We start from the raw sequence: 21,881 nt of genomic DNA on the forward strand, positions 1-21,881 counted from the left end.
CCACTTTCACATTTATAGAGCCTAATTAACGCTAGTAGACAGGCACACCCTCATCTTTAACCCCTTTGTCCTGAGAAAGGAGGCTTAGCTGCCTCTTTAGTTCTTCAATTTTTCTTGTTCTAGTATCTTCATCTGTAGGGTGAGATTAACATTTCCAACAGTTTGGAAAATTTCGCTTTATAGCAGCTGAACAGAGCAGATGGTCTCTGAGATGCATTCTTTCTGATTAAGTGCTAGATCCACTTGGCTTTGTGGGATACCTTTTACTGAGGGACTCAAGTAACTGACCACTTCTTAAACCTATTAAAACTTGTACTTGTTCTATTTATGTTCCAAACGGCTGAAAGAGTTCTAGTAGGATCACACCCAAGCTATACATATCTAATTTGGTGTCACGCTCAAATCCTTCCAACTCTTCAGGTTAAGTGTACATACAGACAAGTACCCACCCTGGAAGTATATGTTGGTATTCTGTTGCCCTTTCTCTTGATCCAGTCCATGGTTTTTTGTTTGTTTGTTTTTTAATTTTTTAATGTGTGTTTTATTTTTGAGAGAGTGCACGAGAGCAGGGGAGGGACAGAGAGAGAGGGAGACACAGAATCCGAAGCAGGCTACAGGCTCTTAGCTGTCAGCACAGAGCCCGACGTGGGGCTCGAACCCACAAACCATGAGATCATGACCTGAGTGGAAGTCAGATACCCAACTGACTGAGCCACCTAGGTGCCCTGATCCAGTCCATGTTCTGAATGATGTCTGTATAGGCCAGACCAGAGTCTTCTATTTTTACTTGCTGATCAGGGCCATGAAGAAAAATATTTCTGGACTTCAGGTGTCTGTTATGTTATGAATGTAAAATACACTTTCCACCAATTCTTGAAAAGATTTTTATTGCAACACTGGCCTTAACATAAGGATGTGTGTACATTCGCCCATGTATTCTGGCCCTGCCTGTTTCACTCAGTTATCCGGTCCTACAAAGAGAGTTCACACAGGTGGATCTGAATGTGCAACATCAGGTGACACTGCATCAGGTGATACCTGCCCCATCAAGTTTTAAGTTTTCTTCAGAAGATTCCTCGATGGATGTGAAATTCTCTTCTAAGTTGTAATCATGCATAAGTGGCAGCTGATGTTCAGCAATCTGGAAGACAAGTCAGCTCTTCGAATAAAATGATTCCAATTCAACGGCATCTTTTGTGACTAAATTGGTGATGTAGTTCATCAGTCTATTAGTCTGATTTTCAGTGCCAGCTTCTCCTAAGGAGTTTTCTTTTTCTGGGGTGAATTTGGCAAGGATAATGGATGATTTTTTTTTTTAATGTTTATTTATTTTTGAGAGAGAAAGAGACAGAGTGTGAGTGGGAGAGGGGCAGAGAGAGACAGAGACACAGAATCCGAGGCAGGCTCCAAGCTTGGAGCTGTCCAGGCAGAGACCAGCGTGGAGCTCAAACTCAAGGACAGCGAGATTATGACATGAGCTGCAGATGGACGCCTAACCGACTGAGTCACCGAGGGGCCCCTGGATGAGCTATTACTTTAATCATTTTTGACATCATGTTGATCTCTGTTGTCCTCCTGGTTAGAGATCACTTCCAGAGATGGCAACTGAATAGAGATTCTATCTTGCATTTGGGCCACATGAGCATCTACTATCCAAGCAGTATGATGGCCTACAACGCCTTCACTTCTCATAGTACCTTTATGTAATCTGTTTAGTTGCACCCTTATTCAGCATATTTTGATTGCAAAATTCTGACCATCTGATTTATTCCTGAACTTGTATACTCTTCCATATCCACCTTTTCCTAAGGGGGCAAACTGTTCTAAATCATTTAAGTAATGTGAGGTTTGTTCGTCCAAGCTACTTCTCTTGATCTGATCTGGATATCAGAAATATCCTCACAGGGATCCTGAGGAATTCTTTCTTTAGCTGACCTCATTAAATGAGCAATAGCTATGGGCGCCTGGCTGCCTCAGTAGGTAAAGCACATGACTCTTGATCTTGAGGCTGTGAGTTCAAGCCCCATGTTGGGTGTAGAGATTACTTAAAAATAAAATCTTACCAAAAAAAAAAAAAGCAGTCACTCTGTTCTGATGTAGTCTTGGTGAGCTAAACTTATCACTACAAGTGAAAGAAGACAGCAGTGCCATTTTGATAAAGGTCTGACAAAGCAATTTAAACACCTGTCTTGAATGAAGTGGATTCATGAACATGGCTCAAGTGTTCCAGTGAAGAAACAAGCAGTAATTTGGTTTGCAACTGCAAAAGGCAAAATCAGCTGTTGTAGGGTCATTTTAACACCTGGGGTTCTGCTGGAATATCAGATTCCAAACATCCCTCCTGCTGCCCCTCCCCACCCCAGCACTACGCCACTAGGTCTGGGTTCAAGCAGAGATCCAGCCCAATTCACTCAGGGGCTGCGATGAACCTCGCTGCTCTCCAACCTCCTCAGGAATTAAGGTGGCCAGGGGCTGGGAGAGGGCCACTGCAGCATTCCAAGTCCCTCACCATCATACTTGGGAGTCTGAGCCATGGGCCAGGAAGTCCATGGTAGGTCCACAGGCACAGACCCGGCTCCATTGCCCTCTGCCTCACGCTCCCGGTCCCTGGAGTGGCCCCCAGCAACACAGCCCAGCCTGCCTGCTAACCCACTGCCACATCACTCAGCACCCCAGTATACTCTTATTTGATCATCATCATATTTATGAATATACTGTTTTTCCTTTGCCACTGTAACAAATTATCCCAAAATTAGTGATTTAAAACAACACAAATTTATTCTCTTAACAGTCCTGGTATCAGAAGTCCAAAACTTGTTTTTGGTTTTTTGTTTGTTTTTGAGAGCGCAAGTGGGAAAGGGATGGCGGGAGAGGGAGTGAAAGAATCTTAATCAGGCTTCATGCCCAGTGCGGAGTGTGTCTCACAAGTGAATGATCGTGACCTGAGCCAAAATCAAGAGTCAAATGTTAACCTTAACTGAGCCACCCAGGTACCCCCCTGCAACTATGTTTAATAGGCCAAAGTGAAGCTATTAGCAGGATTGGTTCCTAAATCTGAAGGTTGTGAGTGGAGCATCTGTTTCCTTGCCTTTTTTCAGCTTCCAGTGGCTGCCTGTGTACTTTGTGGCCCCTTACTTGGTATTTAAAGCCTCTGCTTTCATCATCACATCATCTTTTCTTCTATAGTCAAATCTTCCTCTGCCTCTACATTTAGGGTCTACCTGGATAATCCAGGAAAATCTCATTTCAAGATCCTTATTTGAATCAAAGTCTCTTTTGCCATATAAGATAACATTCACAGGTTCCAGGGATTAGATCCTGGATATTTTTAGAGGCCATTATTCAACCTACTAGAATGAGATTTATTCATAGCATATGTATTTGTAGTCATTCATTCTCATTACTGAATAGTATTTTATTAATTTAACCATTTTTATTATATCCAAAATTTATCCATTCTACCATTGATGGGTATTTGAGGAATTTCTACTTCTTGGCTACTATGAATAATGCCATGGAAGACATTCTTATACATGTCTCACTTCTGTTGAATGTATACCTGGGAGTGGAGTAACTCGGTCATGGGGTATGCACATACTGGTTTTAGTATGTATTGTCAGTTTTCCAAAGTGCTTATAAGAGGGCACTATTCTAATATGTACCATTATAATGAATTACTCTAAAGGTCTAGAGGCCTGACAGTGTTAATGAATTTCTCAAAATACCTAAATTATACCAAATGAGTTATACTTGTTATTTAATATCACGCAAGAGGAAAATAAAAAGCAAAAGTATTTGTCGTTGTAGACACAGTGGTATTATGCACTCAGAGAACTGCTCCAAAGGAAAAAAATGCAAGTTTTATGTAATCATAAATAGTATGTCAAATTTATAAATAGAATGCTTAATTATGGAAAACATATAGCTTACATTTTTAATTGAATTAAAATGTTTTTGTTAATAACCTTTTTTGGAAATACAAATATTTCCTCATACCCAAATGGCCACCAGGAAGAATTCTCCAATCCAAATAGCATAGGCACTGCCTTCCACTGGCTTCACTTGGATTTTGTTTGTTTTCTTCTTCCCTGTCCCTAATAGCTTGGCCCCCTCTTTTTTAAAAAAAATTTTTTTAAATTTTTATTAGAGAGAGAGAGAGTGCATGTGCATGAGCTAAGGAGAGGGGCAGAGAGAGAGAGAGAGAGAGAGAGAGAGGGAGAGGAAGAGGGAAAGAATCTTAAGCAGGTTTCACGTTGAGTGTGGATCCCATGACCCTGGGATGGGACCATGACCTGAGCCGAAATCAGGAGTTGGAAACTTGGGGCACCTGGGTGGCCCAGTTGGTTAAGTGTCAATTCGGCTCAGGTCATGATCTCACAGTCCGTGGGTTCGAACCCCACGTTGGCTCTGTCCTGACAGCTCAAAGCCTGGAGCCTGATTCAGATTTTGCATTTCCCTCTCTCTGCCCCATCCCCACTTGCGCTCTCTCTCTCTCTCTCTCTCTCTCTCTCTCTCAAAAATAAATAAATGTTAAGAAAAAAAAAAGTTTGACACTCAACTGACTGAGCCATCCAGGTGTGCCCAAACCCCTCTATTTTTTACCTTGCCCCACAGCATAGAATATCATGGGTAGGATTGGCCAGGGTGAAGAGAATGGGTACATAAATAACCTCCTTTTCACCTATCCACCTTGTAGTTAAAGCATCATCACTAATCCTTCTCCTATTTCCTCAAAATAAAACTTACTTTTAACATATATACTTAGATTTGCTTTTTCCTATAAAAGATGTAAGTGAAAAGAGAAAAGTAGGGAAGCAAAAGAGGTAACTTTTAACTTGCAATCAATCTCTACCAGAAACCAATCAAATAAGTAGCACCTTAGAATTCCTTAATTTGTCAGAATTTAGGATTCTCAGTCTCAATGTTACTGACATTTTGGGTCAATTAATTCTTTGTTGTGAGAGGCTATCTATCCTGTGCATTGTGGGGCGTTTAGCAGCATCCCTGGCTTAGATGTACTGGGTGCCGGTAGCACACCCCCCACACACATTGTGACAACCCAAAAATGCCTCCAGACATTGCCAGATGTCCTGGGAAGGGTACAAAATCACCCTCTGTTGAAAACCACTGCCTTAGAGATCTAAGTTTTTATTTTTAAAATAGGGTACCAGGGAAAGACTGAAATTGAACCTCTGTTTGGAAGCAACATGTGGTCTAAGTTGAAAAAGACAAAAAGAAACAAGGTAATTTGGAGATTATAGGCCCAGGATTAAAATATATTTTGAGGCGGGCACCCGGGTGGCTTAGTCAGTTAAGCGTCCTTCTCTTGATTTGATCCCAGGCACCCAGCCTGCTTGGGGTTCTCACTCCCTCGCTCTCTGCCCCTCCCCCACTTGTGCACTTGCACTTCCCTCTGTGCAGAAAGCAAAATCTTAAAGGGGGCTCTTGACCTCACATCTGCTGACACCTTCCCCCTAGAACTCTAGTCCAGCTCTTCACCCAGAGATCGTAGCCACACCCAGTTTAAGATAGATCAGGTATACTATCTCATTACTATGTATATCTTTTAACAAGTATATTTTTAAATTGCTTTTATTGTAGTTAAATATAAATATAAAATTTACCATTTTTAAGTATTTGGTTCAGTGACATTAAGTACATTGATATTGTTGTGCAACCATCACCACTATCTCCAGAACATTTTCATTATCCCACACTGAAATACTGTATCCATTAAATAGTAATTTCCCATTCTTCTCTCCCTGTAGCCACAGGTAACCACAGTTCTGCTTTCTATTCTGAATTCAACAATTCTAGGTACTTCACAGAAGTGGAATCATAAAGTATTTGCCCTTTTGTATCTGACTTACTTCACTTAGCTTGGAAGGTTCATCCATGTTATAATATGTATCAGAACTTCATTCCTTTTTACAGCTGGATAATATTCCATTGTATGTATACATCACATTTTGTTTACTCATTGACTGATGAATGGGTAGCTTCTACCTTTTGGCTATTGTGAATAATGCTGCTAGGGACATAGGTGTACAAACATCTGTTCCCTAAGAAGCATTTTTTTTTTTTTTGAGTGTACAGAACTATATGTTGAGAATTGAAACAAGGGAAGAAGTATAGTATAAATGCATATACAACAACAATTTATAATATATGATAAATATTACATGACTGAAGGGGACACTTGTACTAGATCTTACATGAGTTATTCCATTTTCTCAGCACTTCTGTGAGGTGTAGGTATTGAAAGTCAAGGGTGGCAGGCTGGTAACACAGGTGTAGCATTAAAAGTAATAGATATGGGTGCCTGGGTGGCTCAGTCAGTTAAGTGTCTGACTTTGGCTTGGGTCATGATCTCACAGCTTGTGAGTTCGAGACCTGCTTTGGGTTCTGCGCTGATAGCTCAGAGTCTGGAGCCTGCTTCAGATTCTGTGTCTCCCTTTCTCTCTGCCCCTCCCTCACCTGTGGTCTGTCTCTCAAAATAAATAAACATGTAAAAAAAAAAAATTAGGTAATATGATAATATCTAGCAAGTGGAGGCATCAGGATTTGAACCCCAGGGAGCCTGGGTGGCTCAGTCCGTTATGCCTCTGACTTCTGCTCAGATCATGATCTCATGGCTCGTGGGTTCAAGCCCCATGTCTGACTCTGTGCTGACAGCTCAGAGCCTGGAGCCTGCTTTGGATTCTGTGCCTCCTTCTCTCTCTCTGTCCCTCCCCTGCTCATGCACTGTCTCTCTCTCTCTTCTGCCACCTCCCCCCCCCCAAAACAAACATTTCAGAAGATTTAAAAAAAAGAATCTAAGTAGTTCTAAGGACTATGTTTCTTCCACTAGATCATTCTGCTTTCTCTCCAAAAGTACTCTGGGAATACTGGGATGAATCTTTATATCTTTATTTGAAGTCATTAAAAAAATTATAAGCCTTCCCGAGGATAGCAAAATTGTGTGCTATTGCAAGATAATTACAGAGCTCACTCTAAGGAAGCAGAGGTAATGTCTGGTTTTGGGCTTCCTCTTTCTGCCCACTATTGTCTAAATGATTCAGTGTTATGCAGAATATGAAATATTGTTAAACTATTTCAGAAAGTTGGTTTATTGTGTTGGTTTTATATAAGACTTTTCTTCTGATCAAAATACTTCCAAGACTATAGGAAAATATAACCTGGAATCAGTTTTCTAGAATTTCATCTTATCCAAATGTTGCAGAATTTTGGAATTCTTCGGAGTAAGCTCCCAACCAAGGCCAAATTTAAGAATTTAATTACAAGGCCCCTATTTGTTTATATCCCAATAACAAGCTTACTATTATGCAAATAGGAAATAAAATCTAGTAATTGTGGACCATTATTTAGAATTTTGAAGTTAAGGATGTGTTTTTTAATGGTACAGATAAATCAACAGCTATTAATATATGAAGACAAGGCTTGGGGAGAGTGCTGCCTCCACCTTTAATGTTGGAATTATTTTACAGTATTCTAGTCATGCTGTTTTGGAGGCTGGGCAACTATAAGCCTCACTTCACAGCCTATTGTTCCCACCTGAATCTTGCTGTAGCCTCCTAACTGGCCTTGGCTGCCAGTCCCTCCTTGTTATGATCCCTCCTTCACATTGCTAACAGTGTTGTGTCTCTAAAACACAAATATGACTATGAGACTCCTCTGCTCCGTGATGATAGTGTTAAGTCCAAACTCCTCTAAGCATTACATAAAGTATCTTTCATAACGTGATTCAACTTTTTCTACATTTTCTCAATTGCACTGAAACATGGGCAGTATAATGCCATCTCTTGTACACTTTATTACCTTTGCATGTGCTTCTTCCCCACCCTGGATTGACCTTTTCTTCGCTTCACCTGGCAAGTTTCTAACCATACAGCAAGACACAGCTTAAATTTTAGCTCCAATGTAAAGTTCTCCCTAATTCCTCAGTGCATAGTTACTCTTTGTCTGGCTATCTACGCCTGTGATACATATTTCTATTTTCAAATCCATAATACCATACTATAATTTGTTTGTTTACAAATTATTTGCATTACAGTGAGACCTGCCAGAGAACAGGGACCATATCATCATTATTTCAACATCCCTGGCAACTGATATAGTAAAGTTTTTTAGTTGAACTTGTAAATATCTGCTGTGGTCAGCCCTCATTTCACCTGATGCTCTATACCATTTGCTCCTGGAGCTATCATACAATATACAGGCATTCAATAAATATCTGATGATGATGGTCATGGAAAAGAAAAGAAATGATTACATTTCATGTGCCATGTTTAAAAAGAGAGGACTTTTTCTCCTGAGAGAAAACCTTTCAGGAATATGGTATTTCAGTACCTAAAAGGTTGAAATTATCAGAAAACCTCCCCTGCCAACACCCACTCCAGGCATAGCACATTCTCTGGTCCTAGGAGTATAGGATAACAAAATGTTATACTACAAAATTAACCAGAAAAACAGAAGGCAATCAAGGGATTTCAAGCAAAGAGTGATTTAATACAGGGAATTAGATAATACAATTATAGGAAGAACTGGAAGAACCAAAAGGAAAGGCAGACGATATTGCCCAGGAATGAGGAACTAGGAGAACTCTTTCGGAGCCTCCACTCATCTGCTGACTGACTCGTGCAGGAGCCTCATTACCACATAGGAAGTCACTTAAAACTCAGCAGCTGAAAACAACAATCATTATTTCTCACAGTTCTGTGAATTTGCTGGGCTTAGCTGAGTGGTTGCTTCACATACTGTTGTCTGAGGCCACAGTCATCGGAGGGCACAACTGGAATGAAATGTCCAAGGTAACGCACTCACCTGGCTGGTGGTTGGTACCATCGGGTGGGATCTCAGCTGGAATGGTCAGTTGCAATGCCTTGATTCTCCATGCGGCTTGAACTTCTTAGAGTATGGTGGGATTCTAAGGAGTGGCTCCAGAGTGTTCCCAAGGGAAGGAAGCGGAAACTGCAGGTCCTCTTCAGCCTTGGGCTCAGAAGTCCCAGAACATTACTGCCACCACATTCTATTGGTCAGAGCTATTTCAGGGAGAGGATACAGGTATCTCTCGCTTTTCAAAAGTTCAAGTTACACCACTCACTTTTACGAAAGACCTGCATTAGTACCTGTTTTCGCTTACCAAAAGAAATTTGAAGAGGAGTTTTGCTTTTACGAACAAAGGTGGAAAGGGAAAATAGCATTCAGTGTTTGTTTGGCAGAGAGAACCTTATAGAGGCAGCACGCACGCCTAGCGGCAGAGTAGAATCGCTAACTCCTTCCCAGGGAACTACACTCAGCCTCTCAGCATAAACACCATAGCTTTGAACTGAGTCTGTGGGCATCTTCGCTTTATCCTCATTTATTTTGTGTATCTGTTAGCAAGATGTGTCCTAACGTGTCAGAAAAGCCTAAGGGAGGTTATTTTTTGAGTCTGGGAATGCTCAAAAATTTTTTCATACAAATGAGTAGTAATTGCTTCTTTGCCTTATGCCATTTCAGTTCAAAAGTTTTCATGCTCTACTTTCGGATAGTGGGAGAGAATACAGGAGGAGGATGTAGAAGCATCCAGAAGGAGGATGAAATGTTGGGAGTGGGAGCTGTCTTTAGAGACTAGCTGTCACACTTGTCTTTGCACATGCTTGTTCTTTGCTCCGAAATGCTTTTTTATTGTTTCCTGTCAAATATTCAAACTGAAAAATCCAGCTTACATTTCACCCTACATCTAGAGCCTTCCCTGATACCCTCAAGTACAGTCAATAGCCCTTTATTTCCTTCATGTAATCTGTGCCTGTGGTACATATTTCTGTTTTTGTATCTGTCGTTCCTTATTATGATTTGTTTGCTTGCATATTTTTCTGTGAGAGTATCTACGGGACAGTAATCATATCATTATCATCATCCGTATTTCTAGTAACTGTCGTAGTAAAGGTTTTTGCAATTGAACTTCTAAGTTATCTGCTTGTGGTCAGTACTAATTTAGTCTGGTGTTCTCCACCATCCTGTTCTTGGAGCTTCAGTGTGGGGAGATACTCGGTGAATATCCAATGGTGATAATAATGGAAAGGAAGAAAAATTGCCTTTTAAATATTCTGTTTAGGAAGAAAGGATCATGTATGAGTCACTTAATAAAAATTTTCAGGACAGGGGCGTCTGGGTGGCGCGATCTCGTGGTCCATGAGTTCGAGCCCCGCGTCAGGCTCTGGGCTGATGGCTCAGAGCCTGGAGCCTGTTTCCGATTCTGTGTCTCCCTCTCTCTCTGCCCCTCCCCCGTTCATGCTCTGTCTCTCTCTGTCCCAAAAATAAATAAACGTTGAAAAAAAAAAGTTTATAAAAAAAATTTTTTTTTTTCAGGACAATTGATATTTTAGTCCTGTCAGTTCTGTCAGCACAGAGCCTGATGCGAGGCTCAAACTTGTGGACCTTGAGATCATGACCTGAGCCAAAGTCAGAAGCTTAACCAACTGAGCCACCCAGGTGCCCCTAGTCCTGAAAGTTTTAAACTTATCTAGAAAAATAATTTTCCCAGCATAGCACATTCTCTGGTTCCGGGAACATCAGATAAAATGTTATGCTACATAGTTAATCAGAAAATGGAAGCTATTTAAGGTATTTTAAGTGAGGAGGGTTTTAACACAGGAAATTAGGTAACAAAATTGTTGGAAAGGCTGGAGATGCTAACGGAGGTCAAGTTACCCAGTCATGAGGAACTACAGGAAGCTGCTTCTTCCCCTGGAGCCTACAGTTGTTTGCAGAATTCAACTCCTGCAAGACCCCATTACTGCCCATGACTTAAGGGAGTTGTGCTCCCTGCCCCATGCTGTTGATGCAAACTACCAGACGCCCATGTTTAGCTGCTACCCAGGTGTCCCAGGAACTGACTGTATGACAAGAGGGTGCAGCTCAATTGGTGCCACCGCTGCCTGACCTAGAGGAGGGTTTCTTTCTTCCTTCCTTTAGCTTTCCAGTCTCTTGCACATGCCCACTGTTGACTGAATCCTGAACAGGATTCCTGCTGGCTAGGGAGGCCAAGGAAATTCCTAGGTTTCCCAGCCCCTGCAATACAATAAAATTGTGGGGATGATGCTGAACACATCACAATATCTAGAACATGGCATTAGAAACTTGGCTTACAAAAGGAATATAGTGATCATAGCACTCACGATAGTTCTACCCAGATGGAGTTTTAGAATAGAAGAGTTTTAGTCAGGGGCGCCTGGGTGGCTCAGTCGGTTAAGCGTCTGGCTTCAGCTCAGGTCACAATCTCGCTGTCTGTGAGTTCGAGCCCCGCGTCAGGCTCTGGGCTGATGGCTCAGAGCCTGGCTCAGAGCCTGGAGCCTGCTTCGGATTCTGTGTCCCCCCCTCTCTCTGCCCCTCCCCCATTCATGCTCTGTCTCTCTCTGTCCCAAAAATAAATAAACGTTAAAAAAAAAACTTTTAAAAAAAGAAGAGTTTTAGTCTTATGCTTTTAAACATTTGATAAAATAAATAAGAGGGTTTTTTGAACCAATGTCTAGAACTGCAGTACTCATAATCTTAGGTAACTTTCAGCTTTGGTTTTCTCACTAATAAATTAGAAAAGCTTTCTGACTTAGCAGTCTTTCACAGGCACAGTGGTAGTAGGATTTTTAAACCTTTAGAGAAAAAATCATGTATGTGTACATATAAATATGTATGTATAAAATGTTTTGGTACATACACACACACATAATGTGACAAAGAGATACTGTCTGAGAAAATGAAAATTTATTTTTGCCACCCAGTGATTATGTAGGACTTTGGTAGAGTACTGGCCAAAAGTTGAAATATAGCTCCACTAATGTTTATTGGGCATTGGCACTGAGCTTGGCATTAGGAATACGAAGATGCATATTACACATTCCAATTCAGTAAGTGTTTAGTAAATATATTTCTGCTGGATATTTAGGTCTTGGGTCTACTAAGATGAACAAGACCAGACTTTTTCCACAGAGGCATTCAAAGACTGATAAGCAAATGATTGCAAAATTGTGGTAAGTGTGTTGATAAGAAATTTAAAGTATAACCAAAAACAATTAAATGGTAAAATTTTTAAATTTAATTGACGAGTAAAAAAACTTGGCATTTACTTAAAATTACTCAAGAAGATGCCATGTTTAGGGGAAAAAATACTGGCTCTGAAATGACACCATCTCAGGCAGTTAGAATTGAGGGTATTTAGTCTTGAGATGCATGTAAAATGCTCACTTTGGGAAACACTGAAAAGTATTTTCTTTAAAGTCATATAATCCCACCACAAAGATGGCCACTGGGAACATTTTGATGTATTCCTTTCTTTTTTTTTTTTTTAATTTTTTTTTTAACGTTTATTTATTTTTGAGACAGAGAGAGACACAGCATGAACGGGGGAGGGGCAGAGAGAGAGGGAGACACAGAATCCGAAACAGGCTCCAGGATCTGAGCCGTCAGCACAGAGCCCGATGCGGGGCTCGAACTCACGGATCGTGAGATCGTGACCTGAGCTGAAGTCGGACGCTTAACTGACCGAGCCACCCAGGCGCCCCTGATGTATTCCTTTCTAATCCAAGGGTATTTTTCTTAAAATAATGGAAATGAAACCAAAAATAGAGGCTAATAGGTTCACAGGGCATGATAGATTGCATGTAAATTAGAAGGCAAGAAAAAGAGCGAGAGTGAGAGAGAGAGAAAGAGAGAAGGATCTATTTGGGCCAGGTATTTCAAACTTCAAAATACACACCTGAACTTGGTATCTTCTTCCCTATGCTTGTACTTGCCCTTTTTAGGAATGGCACCACCATCTATCCAGTAATGAAGGCAAATACATCCAACTACTCTCAGAGTAATCCTTCTAAAACAGTCTAATTTTATTGTTCCTTTGCTTGAAATCTTTCAATAACTCCCCATAGATTTTGGGATCAAGTGTCATTTTCTTATTTCACTATTTATAGCCCTTCACCATCTAGCTCCCACCCATCCTACTAGCTTGACCTGCCTTCTTGCTACCTATATAGTTCTCCACATTAGCCATGTTAAAAAATTTGTAGTTCCACAAAGGTATAGCAGTGTTCTCCAATCATCTTTGTCTTTCTACATGCTCTTTCCTCTCTAGAAGGCCATCATATACCCCCATCTTTTCCTCTGTTTAATTGCTTCTCAAAAACTCAAGGGTTGCCTTTCAGGATGCTGCAATCTATTCTGTTCCCCCAATGCACCAGGCACATATCTCTAATATAGCATTTGTCTCACTGTCCTCAAATTATTGGTGTTTTTATCTCTTATTAATTCAACCAAGAGCTTCTTGAGGACAGGGACTATATCTTGATGATCTTGAGAGTCCTGCTTCTATCACAATACCCAACATATAGTAGGTGTTATAAACATTGGTTGAAGGAATTTATGTAAATTGGTAGATAAAAGGACTGGTGGGTTTTTTAATTAATAATCTTCAGGAACTACATTTAGAAATTGTAGCAAATATTGTGAGTTGCTTACATAATAGCCACCTTCACCCCCCCTTTTTTTCTTTACTTTTTTTTTTTAATAATTTATATCCAAATTAGTTAGCATATAGTGCGATAATGATTTCAGGAGTGGATTCCTTAGTGTCCCTTACCCATTTAGCCCATCGCCCCTCCCACACCCCCTCCAGTAACCCTCAGTTTGTTCTCCATATTTATGAGTCTCTTATGTTTTGTCCCACTCCCTGTCTTTCTATTATTTTTGTTTCCCTTCCCATATGTTCATATGTTTTGTCTCTTAAAGTCCTCACATGAGTGAAGTCATATGATTTTTGTCTTTCTCTGACTGACTAATTTCACTTAGCATAATACCCTCCAGTTCCATCCACATAGTTGCAAATGGCAAGATTTCATTCTTTTTGATTGCCGAGTAATGCTCCATTGTGTGTGTATATGTGTGTGTGTGTGTGTATATATATATATATATATATATACACACACACACACACATACATACACATACCACATCTTCTTTATTCATCCATCGATGGACATTTGGGCTCTTTCCATACTTTGGCTATTGTTGATAGTGCTGTTATAAACATGGGGGTGCATGTGTCCCTTTGAAACAGCACACCTGTATCCGTTGGATAAATACCTAGTAGTGCAATTGCTGGGTCTGGGGTAGTTCCATTTTTAGTTTTTTGAGGAACCTCCATACTGTTTTCCAGAGTGGCTGCACCAGCTTGCATTCCCATCTTCCCTTTTTTTATTATCAAAACTCAAGTTTCAGTGTGGCAGTGTACCCCAGGGCATGTATCTTGATAGATCCAAGGCAGTCATGGCATCCCTATCCCTCTTTGCCAATAATACATTTCGGTTGACTATGATAGGGCATAGAGGGAAACTACGGAGGCTTCAGGGAGAGGTCTTGTTACTTTCTCTTCTCCCTTCCTGCTATGTTTACAGTTCTGTGAGGGATGTGAAGCCTGGAGTTGGGGCAACTGTCCTGTAATCTTAAGGCAGCAGCCTTGAGGACAAAAAATAAAATGCTGAGAACTGTGGATGGGGAAAGATGAGTCTGAGTCTTTTTTTTTTTTATTTATTTTTTATTTATATATGAAATTTATTGTCAAATTGGTTTCCATACAACACCCAGTGCTCATCCCAAAAGGTGCCCTCCTCAATACCCATCACCCACCCTCTCCTCCCTCCCACCCCCCATCAACCCTCAGTTTGCTCTCAGTTCTCAACAGTCTCTTATGCTTTGGCTCTCTCCCACTCTAACCTCTTTTTTTTTTTTTCCTTCCCCTCCCCCATGGGTTCCTGTTAAGTTTCTCAGGATCCACATAAGAGTGAAACCATATGGTATCTGTCTTTCTCTGTATGGCTTATTTCACTTAGCATCACACTCTCCAGTTCCATCCACGTTGCTACAAAAGGCCATATTTCATTTTTTCTCATTGCCACGTAGTATTCCATTGTGTATATAAACCACAATTTCTTTATCCATTCATCAGTTGATGGACATTTAGGCTCTTTCCATAATTTGGCTATTGTTGAGAGTGCTGCTATGAACATTGGGGTACAAGTGCCCCTATGCATCAGTACTCCTGTGTCCCTTGGATAAATTTTTAGCAGTGCTATTGCTGGGTCATAGGGTAGGTCTATTTTTAATTTTCTGAGGAACCTCCACACTGCTTTCCAGAGCGGCTGCACCAATTTGCATTCCCACCAACAGTGCAAGAGGGTTCCCGTTTCTCCACATCCTCTCCAGCATCTATAGTCTCCTGATTTGTTCATTTTGGCCACTCTGACTGGCGTGAGGTGATACCTGAGTGTGGTTTTGATTTGTATTTCCCTGATAAGGAGCGACGCTGAACATCTTTTCATGTGCCTGTTGGCCATCCGGATGTCTTCTTTAGAGAAGTGTCTATTCATGTTTTCTGCCCATTTCTTCACTGGGTTATTTGCTTTTCGGGTGTGGAGTTTGGTGAGCTCTTTATAGATTTTGGATACTAGCCCTTTGTCCGATAAGTCATTTGCAAATATCTTTTCCCATTCCGTTGGTTGCCTTTTAGTTTTGTTGGTTGTTTCCTTTGCTGTGCAGAAGCTTTTTATCTTCATAAGGTCCCAGTAATTCACTTTTGCTTTTAATTCCCTTGCCTTTGGGGATGTGTCGAGTAAGAGATTGCTACGGCTGAGGTCAGAGAGGTCTTTTCCTGCTTTCTCCTCTAAGGTTTTGATGGTTTCCTGTCTCACATTCAGGTCCTTTATCCATTTTGAGTTTATTTTTGTGAATGATGTGAGAAAGTGGTCTAGTTTCAACCTTCTGCATGTTGCTGTCCAGTTCTCCCAGCACCATTTGTTAAAGAGACTGTCTTTTTTCCATTGGATGTTCTTTCCTGCTTTGTCAAAGATGAGTTGGCCATACGTTTGTGGGTCTAGTTCTGGGGTTTCTATTCTATTCCATTGGTCTATGTGTCCGTTTTTGTGCCAATACCATGCTGTCTTGATGATGACAGCTTTGTAGTAGAGGCTAAAGTCTGGGACTGTGATGCCTTCTGCTTTGGTCTTCTTCTTCAAAATTACTTTGGCTATTCGGGGCCTTTTGTGGTTCCATATGAATTTTAGGATGGCTTGTTCTAGTTTCGAGAAGAATGCTGGTGCAATTTTGATTGGGATTGCATTGAATGTGTAGATAGCTTTGGGTAGTATTGACATTTTGACAATATTTATTCTTCCAATCCATGAGCAGGGAATGTCTTTCCATTTCTTTAAACCTTCTTCAATTACCTTCATAAGCTTTCTATAGTTTTCAGCATACAGATCCTTTACATCTTTGGTTAGATTTATTCCTAGGTATTTTATGCTTCTTGGTGCAATTGTGAATGGGATCAGTTTCTTTATTTGTCTTTCTGTTGCTTCATTGTTAGTGTATAAGAATGCAACTGATTTCTGTACATTGATTTTGTATCCTGCAACTTTGCTGAATTCATGTATCAGTTCTAGCAGACTTTTGGTGGAGTCTATCGGATTTTCCATGTATAATATCATGTCATCTGCAAAAAGCGAAAGCTTGACTTCATCTTTGCCAATTTTGATGCCTTTGATTTCCTTTTGTTGTCTGATTGCTGATGCTAGAACTTCCAGCACTATGTTAAACAACAGCGGTGAGAGTGGGCATCCCTGTCGTGTTCCTGATCTCAGGGAAAAAGCTCTCAGTTTTTCCCCGTTGAGGATGATGTTAGCTGTGGGCTTTTCATAAATGGCTTTTATGATCTTTAAGTATGTTCCTTCTATCCCGACTTTCTCAAGGGTTTTTATTAAGAAAGGGTGCTGGATTTTGTCAAAGGCCTTTTCTGCATCGATTGACAGGATCATATGGTTTTTCTCTTTTTTTTTGTTAATGTGATGTATCACGTTGATTGATTTGCAAATGTTGAACCAGCCCTGCATCCCAGGAATGAATCCCACTTGATCATGGTGAATAATTCTTTTTATATGCCGTTGAATTCGATTTGCTAGTATCTTATTGAGAATTTTTGCATCCATATTCATCAGGGATATTGGCCTGTAGTTCTCTTTTTTTACTGGGTCTCTGTCTGGTTTAGGAATCAAAGTAATACTGGCTCCATAGAATGAGTCTGGAAGTTTTCCTTCCCTTTCTATTTCTTGGAATAGCTTGAGAAGGATAGGTATTATCTCTGCTTTAAACGTCTGGTAGAACTCCCCTGGGAAGCCATCTGGTCCTGGACTCTTATTTGTTGGGAGATTTTTGACAACCGATTCAATTTCTTCGCTGGTTATGGGTCTGTTCAAGCTTTCTATTTCCTCCTGATTGAGTTTTGGAAGAGTGTGGGTGTTCAGGAATTTGTCCATTTCTTCCAGGTTGTCCAATTTGTTGGCATATAATTTTTCATAGTATTCCCTGATAATTGTTTGTATCTCTGAGGGATTGGTTGTAATAATTCCATTTTCATTCATGATTTTATCTATTTGGGTCATCTCCCTTTTCTTTTTGAGAAGCCTGGCTAGAGGTTTGTCAATTTTGTTTATTTTTTCAAAAAACCAACTCTTGGTTTCGTTGATCTGCTCTACAGTTTTTTTAGATTCTATATTGTTTATTTCTGCTCTGATCTTTATTATTTCTCTTCTTCTGCTGGGTTTAGGCTGCCTTTGCTGTTCTGCTTCTATTTCCTTTAGGTGTGCTGTTAGATTTTGTATTTGGGATTTTTCTTGTTTCTTGAGATAGGCCTGGATTGCAATGTATTTTCTTCTCAGGACTGCCTTCGCTGCGTCCCAAAGCGTTTGGATTGTTGTATTTTCATTTTCGTTTGTTTCCATATATTTTTTAATTTCTTCTCTAATTGCCTGGTTGACCCACTCATTCGTTAGTAGGGTGTTCTTTAACCTCCATGCTTTTGGAGGTTTTCCAGACTTTTTTCTGTGATTGATTTCAAGCTTCATAGCATTGTGGTCTGAAAGGATGCATGGTATGATTTCAATTCTTGTAAACTTATGAAGGGCTGTTTTGTGACCCAGTATATGATCTATCTTGGAGAATGTTCCATGTGCACTCGAGAAGAAAGTATATTCTGTTGCTTTGGGATGCAGAGTTCTAAATATATCTGTCAAGTCCATCTGATCCAATGTCTCATTCAGGGCCCTTGTTTCTTTATTGACCGTGTGTCTAGATGATCTATCCATTTCTGTAAGTGGGGTGTTAAAGTCCCCTGCAATTACCACATTCTTATCAATAAGGTTGCTTATGTTTATGAGTAATTGTTTTATATATTTGGGCGCTCCGGTATTCGGCGCATAGACATTTATAATTGTTAGCTCTTCCTGATGGATAGACCCTGTCACTATTATATAATGTCCTTCTTCATCTCTTGTTACAGCCTTTAATTTAAAGTCTAGTTTGTCTGATATAAGTATGGCTACTCCAGCTTTCTTTTGGCTTCCAGTAGCATGATAAATAGTTCTCCATCCCCTCACTCTCAATCTAAAGGTGTCCTCAGGTCTAAAATGAGTCTCTTGTAGACAGAAAATAGATGGGTCTTGTTTTTTTATCCATTCTGATACCCTATGTCTTTTGGTTGGCACATTTAATCCATTTACATTCAGTGTTATTATAGAAAGATACGGGTTTAGAGTCATTGTGATGTCTGTATGTTTTATGCTTGTAGTGATGTCTCTGGTACTTTGTCTCACAGGGTCCCCCTTAGGATCTCTTGTAGGGCTGGTTTAGTGGTGACAAATTCCTTCAGTTTTTGTTTGTTTGGGAAGACCTTTATCTCTCCTTCTGTTCTAAATGACAGACTTGCTGGATAAAGGATTCTCGGCTGCATATTTTTTCTGTCTAGCACACTGAAAATCTCATGCCAATTCTTTCTGGCCTGCCAAGTTTCAAAAGAGAGATCAGTCACGAGTCTTATAGGTCTCCCTTTATATGTGAGGGCACGTTTACCCCTTGCTGCTTTCAGAATTTTCTCTTTATCCTTGTATTTTGCCAGTTTCACTATGATATGTCGTGCAGAAGATCGATTCAAGTTACGTCTGAAGGGAGTTCTCTGTGCCTCTTGGATTTCAATGCCTTTTTCCTTCCCCAGTTCAGGGAAGTTCTCAGCTATTATTTCTTCAAGTACCCCTTCAGCACCTTTCCCTCTCTCTTCCTCCTCTGGGATACCAATTATGCGTATATTATTTCTTTTTAGTGTATCACTTAGTTCTCTGATTTTCCCCTCATACTCCTGGATTTTTTTATCTCTCTTTTTCTCAGCTTCCTCTTTTTCCATAACTTTATCTTCTAGTTCACCTATTCTCTCCTCTGCCTCTTCAATCCGAGCCGTGGTGGTTTCCATTTTGTTATGCATTTCGTTTAAAGCGTTTTTCAGCTCCTCGTGACTGTTCCTTAGTCCCTTGATCTCTGTAGCAAGAGATTCTCTGCTGTCAGCTATACTGTTTTCAAGCCCAGCGATTAATTTTATGACTATTATTCTAAATTCACTTTCTGTTATATTATTTAAATCCTTTTTGATCAGCTCATTAGCTGTTGTTATTTCCTGGAGATTCTTCTGACGGGAATTCTTCCGCTTGGTCATTTTGGATAGTCCCTGGCGTGGTGAGGACCTGCAGGGCACTTCCCCTGTGCTGTGGTGTATAACTGGAGTTGGTGGGCGGAGCCGTAGTCAGACCTGATGTCTGCCCCCAGCCCACCGCTGGGGCCACAGTCAGACTGGTGTGTGCCTTCTCTTCCCCTCTCCTAGGGGCGGGATTCACTGTGGGGTGGGGTGGCCTGTCTGGGCTACTTGCACACTGCCAGGCTTGTGATGCTGGGGATCTGGCGTCTTAGCTGGGGTGGGTAGGCAAGGTGCACAGGGGCAGGAAGGGCAGGCTTAGCTTGCTTCTCCTTAGGTGATCCACTTCAGGAGGGGCCCTGTGGCAGCAGGAGGGAGTCAGATCCGCTGCCGGAGGTTTGGCTCCGCAGAAGCGCAGAGTTGGGTGTTTGCGCGCAGCGAGCAAGTTCCCTGGCAGGAACTGGTTCTCTTTGGGATTTTGGCTGGGGGATGGGCGGGGGAGATGGCGCTGGCGAGAGCCTTTGTTCCCCACCAAACTGAGCTCTGTCGTCAGGGGGCTCAGCAGCTCTCCTTCCCTTTGTCCTCCAGCCTTCCCGCTTTCTGAGCAGAGCTGTTAACTTATGACCTCCCAGACGCTAAGTCGCGCTTGCTGTCGGAACACAGTCCGTCAGGCCCCTCCGCTTTTTGCAAGCCAGACTCGGGAGCTCTGCTTGGCCGGCGAGCCGCCCCTCCGCCCCGACTCCCTCCCGCCAGTCCGTGGAGCGGGCACCGCCTCGCCACCCTTCCTACCCTCTTCCGTGGGCCTCTTGTCTGCGCTTGGCTCCAGCGACTCCGTTCTGCTAATCCTCTGGCGGTTTTCTGGGTTATTTAGGCAGGTGTAGGTGGAATCTAAGTGATCAGCAGGACGCGCGGTGAGCCCAGCGTCCTCCTACGCCGCCATCTTCCCTCCTCTCCGAGTCTGAGTCTTTGATGAGATAACTGAGCCACACCAATCCTAAATTGCCTATCACATCAAACTTGCTTTTATGTAAGATAATTAAAATGGTTCCATTGTTTAGGCCACTGAATGATTGAATGGTGGCCCCAAAAAGATGTCTATGTCCTAACCCCCAGAACCTATGAATATGACCTTATTTAATGACATAATTAAATTAAGTATCTTGAGCTAAAATCATCTTGGATTATCTGAGTGAGCCCTTAATCCAGTGACGAGTGTCCTCATAAAAGACACACAGAGGAGAGATGCACAGAGAAGAGGAGAAAATGGAAGTGCTGGAGAAGGCAATGTGAACACAGAGGCAGAGATTTGGAATTATTCAGTGACAATCCAAGGAACACCTGGAGCCACCAGAAGCTGGAAGAGGTAAAGGGTTCTCTTCTAGAGCCTCCGGAGGGAGAATGACTCTGCTGACACATTGATTTTGGGCTTTTGACCTTCAGAACTGTGAGAAAATTAGTTTCTGTTGTTTTAAGCCATCCAGTTTGTGATAATTTGTTATGGCTGCCTCAGGAAATAATATAAAACTGTAAGTCAATTCTCTGTTTGTTGCAGCCAAGGAGATCTTAATTAATATAACGATTATTTTTAAGTTCAAAGTAAACATATGAAAAAAAAGTATTGGTAATAATTCAGGAAGAGATCCTGGAGTCCCTGAAAATTCTTTCCATAGGATTTCAAACCAAGGTTGATACTAATCTTGTCAAATCTGGGAATTAAACATATCTCTGACTCCACTTCAAGTTCACCCTACATCACTCTGCTTCAGGGACTAATGGCTGGTAGCAGAGATGAAAGTTATACCCTCCTAAGAGGATTTTTTTTTTTTTTTAGAAACCTTATTTTCCATTAACCTTATCCATTTTGTTTGCCTTTGTGAAAGAGCAAGACCGCTCAGTGGTTGTTCCTACCCATTCAGGGGTCTGAGTGGTAGGAGCTGCAGACCAGTCTTCAGTGGCAGGCTGAACACTTCAGTCTTCAGTACAGAACTGCTGAATAGGCACGGAGGGCACCTGCCTACTTCCAGACCAGTCTGTGACTTCAGGTTGAATAGTAGTGAACTCAGGAGCTGGAACAGTCCATTCACCCAGAAATTCTTCCTTGGTCACAGCCTTTTTCAGTGGTGGCCTGCACCACCACATGTCTTCAAAATCTCTGTAGAAGTAGAGATCAGGCATGACCTCCCATGGGCATTCACAGGAAATGGCGTCAGGCATGCACTGAACTTCCCGGGCCAGCATCCACCACACCAGACCCACTGAGTGAGTTCCCTTGTTGTTGCAATGGATGGCATGGCAATGTCCACACAGTGCAGAGGAGAGTCTGCATGGACCCTCCGTGGGT

At 41.4% G+C, this 21,881-nt stretch overlaps 1 pseudogene; it reads right to left on the bottom strand.

Annotated features, from left to right (window-relative positions):
• Window positions 1-31: 31 nt before the first annotated feature.
• On the bottom strand, window positions 32-1,300 carry LOC112864362 (eukaryotic translation initiation factor 2-alpha kinase 1 pseudogene; annotated as a pseudogene).
• Between the last annotated feature and the right edge of the window lie 20,581 nt (window positions 1,301-21,881).

This window comes from Puma concolor, chromosome C1, assembly GCF_028749965.1.
Source record: "Puma concolor isolate L17-30 chromosome C1, mPumCon1.1.hap2, whole genome shotgun sequence".
NCBI lineage: Eukaryota > Metazoa > Chordata > Mammalia > Carnivora > Felidae > Puma > Puma concolor.